The following is a 5,715-nucleotide window of genomic DNA, read 5'->3' as shown; positions in this document are numbered from 1 at the left end:
TTTACATGAACAGTAAAAAAATATATTTTTTCTAGAATGTTTGCAGTTTTAAAATCTGCTCTATAAAACATGGGGTTTGTTCATCTTTTGCAACTCATCATTGCAAAATGACACATATTAAACATAATAAGCATGCTGAAATTTCTGTGATTATTGCTCTGTCTACAAAGCTTTCCCATAAAAACAGATTTGGTGTGGTGGTGTAGATAAGAAGTTTGAGTCAGCGTAGAAGCCTCGCGGTCGTATTGAAAATACGAACCCTAACATCACAAAAGCCATTTTCTCTCTCTGTCCTGTCGGTCGTGCGGGTGCAACAATACGGCGATCAAATTCAGGCCTCCATTTGTCACTTCCATTCAAAACACTGTTGCTCACACTGAAATTTGCAATTTTTCTGAGCTTGCTTTTGTTTGTGTCGCCGAGTTTGGCGGCATGAGTCAGCCGATGCACGCTGGGTGTATTTGCTTATGTGAGATTTAAAACCCTTGGGCCCCGAATTTTAAAAGCTCAGGCCAACAGGAAAGAAAGTGTCGGCACAGACGGGGTGAGTAACGCTCCCCTGCTTTCCTTAATGCCGACAAGGTGACATTGAACACGCTCCCCAACTCACCAGCTGCGTCGCTGATGCTACACACCGGCTGGCTATGAAAGAAGCTTGAGGAATGTCTGCAACTGATAGAAGTTATCCGTTGTGGTGGCCAATGAGAAGTGTAGCTTGTCTTAATGTGCTTTCGCTTGCCCTGCCTGGGAAATTGAAGGCTAATAAAAGCAATTTGTAAGTTGGAAATTTTGAGCACTATCCAAACCTGGAAAAATTCAAGGAGGAAATTACTAAGTGATGTCGTGTTGACGGCTACTAAAAGCATCAGAAAAATATGAGCACATTTTTTGCCAAGCAAAATTGCAATACAATTTTCACAGTTTATCTTGGTTGAAAGCAAACCAGTTATTCACCCATTCATAATGTGTTCCACTGCTTATTGTTTGTTGGTTATTTCTTGAGTACATAGGGGGGGTTGTTGTTGTTTGGTTCTGTTTCATTTAATAGAACTATTGTGTTTCATCCTCTGACTTCTATAGTGAGGCGTTTGGTGTTTACTTGTTTTAGAATTACTAAGTTCTGAGAAAGTAGTAAAAAAAGATCATATTGATCACACGGTGATTAATCATGATCAACTCTGTAAGCTTGAAATGTAAAAGCGCATGTTTTCAAAAATAGTTGAAGTAAATGTTTTATTCACTGAATCCAAACATCTCAGTTTTTCATGTTTTCATATTGAGGAAAGTTGGAAATAAGTCATTTTGTTTCAAACATCATTTAGAAATGTTTGATATAAACAGGTTGTGCTTCGATGGAAGGATAACACACCATTGCAATAAGTGGACTACATACTACATTGGTTTTATCCAAATGTCCGTCGCAGTGTATGTGTGTATGTATATATATATTTTTAAGTTTGTTTTGTTGAAGAATTGTTTTGTCTCTAGTGCCCTTTATTTGAGATAATCCAACAGGAAGGGATCAAACAAGTCCATTAATGTTGACACGCCTACTTAGAACAATCTGATAATTCCTGCATGTTTACACTGCCATGAATCATGGCGTTGTTGATTAATGAGCACTTTCCTAATAGAAATAAATATGAATATCTTCCTCGTCTCAGCTTCGTCCCTCTCCCTCCCAGTATTTCCATTTCCAGGCTTCTAGAATCTTCCTGGACCTTGTAATATTAACATTTCTTAGAGTCAGTAAACTTGTTCGACTTTTACTAATGTATCCTGAGAGTATCTCTTGCATGTGGGTCAGGCGTCTAAACATGAAAATCCCGTGTCTTCTTTCTGACAGGAAGAACCACGATGCTAGCAGCACGGCGCCCCCTGCGGCGCTAATTCTTCCTTTCCTCCCGTTTGGTACGTTTTGAAAAAATGCAAAAGCCATCCCCTGGTTCGCTCCCCAGCCCTGCTTTTCTGCATTCATACCCCATTCTTTAAGCTTCAAATAAAACTTTTCGCCTGTCTTGGCAGCTGCTCATACTCCCACTGCTCATGAGGCATTTTGCACAGTGGGAGGTCAACCTTCTGTGAGTTATAGCGCACAGAAATAGAAATGTGAGGTTAACGTGACCCCCTCTGTTCTTTTACTGTGAGGTTTAGTGTGAGTCATTGTCACTGACACTGGTCCATGCATCAAGTCGATACAGGCAGCCTCCGTGACAAATCACTCCCTTTCTCCCTCGGAACGAGTCCGTCCTCTGACTCCGAGGCAACGCAGCCTTTCTGCATTTCAAATTTCCCCTGCGTTTGTTGGGTGTCTTTTGAAATGCAGCATCACTGCAGCGAAGCTGAAACTAAACTGGTTACGAACACGTTACATTAGTCCATCTTATTTCACGCGCTAAATGCACAAAGCACAGACCTCCTTCCCGGGATTTTGAGTGGGTGGGAGTTTCAACTTAATAACTGACAGGACTCCACGCTCGTTATGGGAGGCAGTTCAAGCGTCTTCATAATGTGTTCCAACTATGAAACAGACACAAGAGATAATTAAACTTTAAGCATTTCCTGTCATCGTACCTCCTGCTCTGCTCAACCTAACACGTATTAGTGATGGAGTAAAGATCGCTTCTTCCAAAACCAAGAGCAGACCTTCCACAGCCGAAAGTTTAGAGCTTTGATAATTTCAGGACATTGCTTTTTATCATATCACGAAAGTGCAAAAATTTACAGGAAAACGACCAACACGGAGTGAACGGCTTTGTTCACTTCCTTCTCTGGCATTTCTGAAACAGACTACAATTCTAAAACAGAGCAGAAAATCAACGTCGTGATTCACAACTGCTCCTTCTGTTCGCTGATTGGCCTGGGGATAAAAAAATAAAATAAAAATCTACCAGAGAGAATCCATGTGGAGGGGAGAAAGCCCAGACTTTGCTGCAAGACATTGAGACCAAGAGAGGTGAGTTGCCCTCCTGTCCCTGTTATGTATCATTAACTTCTGAGTTTGAGAGCAAGAAAAAAAGTTTTCTTCTTATTTCAAGAGGAAATGTGCATCCCTCCTTCAGGTTGTGTTCTTAAATTCTCTCTGTTTAAACACCTAAGCCCAGTGGTACATTGGAGAAGATATTCTGTGCTAATTTTTCCAGTTTTAGTTGCCTCATTTTGTCCAATTTTCTCTCTATTATCGTATTTGTTTTTTGTTTTTTTCTCTCAACATATGCAAACCCTCCCCTCTGTACACCTTTGCACCAGGAGAATATTAGTCAAAGCAAACTCTTACAGCTCTAAATAAACCTCCCATTAGCTGAAGATTGTTTTTCTCCTTTGAAGTTGCGTGTACGGCTAAAGGTAGAAATTTTCATTACAAGTCAGGAAGAAACAAAATGATGGGAGATAAATTGAAGCTCATTAAACACCCAAGAGAGGCAAAGGGAAGTCTTTTTTTGGGGGGAGATGTTAGGGGGATGTGCTAATGAAATCGCTGTAAATACTAAGAAGACAACAAAAGTCTCATCCCGGCAGATAGAAATGCATTTAAAACAGAAAATCATCTGAAATTTAAAACATTTTATATGCTTGAATTAAAAAAATACTTTAAATACAGAAAATAGAACATCAGTGGAAAATTAAAGAACTCAGGTTTTCCCACTTAGTTTAATGAATAGTCTGTAATTTTCATTATAAGTACACATCGACTAAGACAGACAGAATCTAAAGAAAAAAAAAGCCATTGCATGATTTTACAGGATTTATTGTTAATTTATATTATGTTAAATTCATGGGTTGTAGATAGATTTTAAAGAGTCATGCTTTCACTCCAGTGGTTGGGAAAGCTTTCTCAGGATCGTACTCAGTCTTCTTTCTTCAGACACATTGAGTGGAGTTTACACCAGAAAGTTCTAATTTGGTCTCATTTGACCACAGGACTCCTCTGGGTCATTCAAATGGTCACAGGAAATCTTCAGACGGGCCTGAAAATTAACAATGGCAAAAAATAGTAAGCAGACAATGGAAAAACATGACCAAAACACACCTGAGTCGGCATCATGTGATCCAATCATCTCAGTTTCAAAGTGTTGTTGTAAAACCCGATTACTGTGTCCCAGATCATTCGCGCTGTTAGCAACGACACTTGAGCAAATGTGACATGGCCTTGCGTTTCTTGAAAACATTCATTTATCGCCAAAGAGATTTTCTTTTTATCCAAATTGACATTTTTCCATTAAGCAAATTTATTTTTGTAATTCCAATTTGCGCAATTTTACAATCAATGGCAACGCAGCTATATAGAGCCAAAATTCTTGCTAGTTGGTGATCAAAAATGTCTTACAATAAAATGCAAAACAATTATTTAAAAATCACACAACATGATTTTTGGGATTTTTCTTGTCTTTCACAGTCAAAGTGTACCCACAATTAAAAGTTACAGAACTCTCCATTCTTTGTAAGCAGGGAAACTTGAAAATTTGCATCAAATATTTATTTCCACCACTGTACTCAGTCATTCTGCACATTAATTAATTGTCCAACCTACCAGTCTTCTGTCTCAAACTTGCAGCAGTTATTAAAGATTCAAACTGGTGTAAACCCACAGATAGTACACGTGTTGACGTCTCCAACATTTTCAGTTAACAGAAGGAAGTATTTTTGGTGTACCGGGGGGAGAATAATTGATTGTGACGTTCCTTCTTCAGTCTAGCACAATGCAGCCCAGTTTCAAGCCTACAGGGCATGCTTTATCAAGCTGAGAATAGAGGCCACCTCCACAAGTCCAAAGGTCAGGCCAGTAATGCCAGCTCATATTGCATTCTCTCAGCTAAAGAGGTGTGGTGGCTCTGGAAGCAGAGAAAGGGCAGGTTTGTGGTTAAAAGTTCAGCTAAAGGTCTCAAACACCATTTTCTTTGCTGTGTCTTGGTAGAAAACAGTTGCAGTGAAAGCATCAACATTCACGGATGAAATCTTGAAAACCGAGGCATGGCTTTTGAGGAGTACAGAATTGTGATTCACCTCGTCTGTATCGGGCATTTTGGACAGAAATGATGGTTAAAAAAAGGAATGAGTCCATCAAAATCTGTTTAGGGAATGTATCCAATTGATAGGAGCAAAATGTTCTAAAATGTACAACATTCTTGTAATGCATTTTCATTGTACTTACTGCACACTAGGCGTGTTATCGTTAACCATAGAATTGTGCAAATTGAAATCACGACAGTAAATTTGTTTACTGTTCATTTTTGGGAAAGTCCAAGTTTTTCGATTAAACGTTTTTGCACTAGGATGAGCAAATGTATCAAAGTAGATGCATTTCACAAAACTGCAACGGAACACTTTTTTTGCATCGCGTGATCAACAGCTGGACGCTACTACTGGCAGAGATGACAAAGAAGACGACAGGAAGTGGTAGGACTATAGCTTTTTGTTATTTTTTCAGACAATGTGCAGCTGGCTCCACCAGTGCTCTCACAGTTCACAGAGTTGTGGGTCATTATCAAAATGTTACATGTTCACAAAATATACGCCTTTTAGACCAATATTCACACGATACATGTAACCAAAGAATATTTTAAGTGACAAATGCACTTGATTTGCATAACAGCACTTGACTGTTCATAAAATACACTGCATTTCTTCAGATTTGGAACCAAACAGAAGTTTACTTTTATTTATGCTACCATGACGTGACACCAGTTTGAGATTAGCCTTATTTTTAAATCAAGC

The sequence above is a fragment of the Poecilia reticulata genome, linkage group LG10 (assembly GCF_000633615.1).
Source record: "Poecilia reticulata strain Guanapo linkage group LG10, Guppy_female_1.0+MT, whole genome shotgun sequence".
NCBI classification, from domain to species: Eukaryota; Metazoa; Chordata; class Actinopteri; order Cyprinodontiformes; family Poeciliidae; genus Poecilia; species Poecilia reticulata.
Note: the sequence above shows the minus strand (reverse complement) of the source record.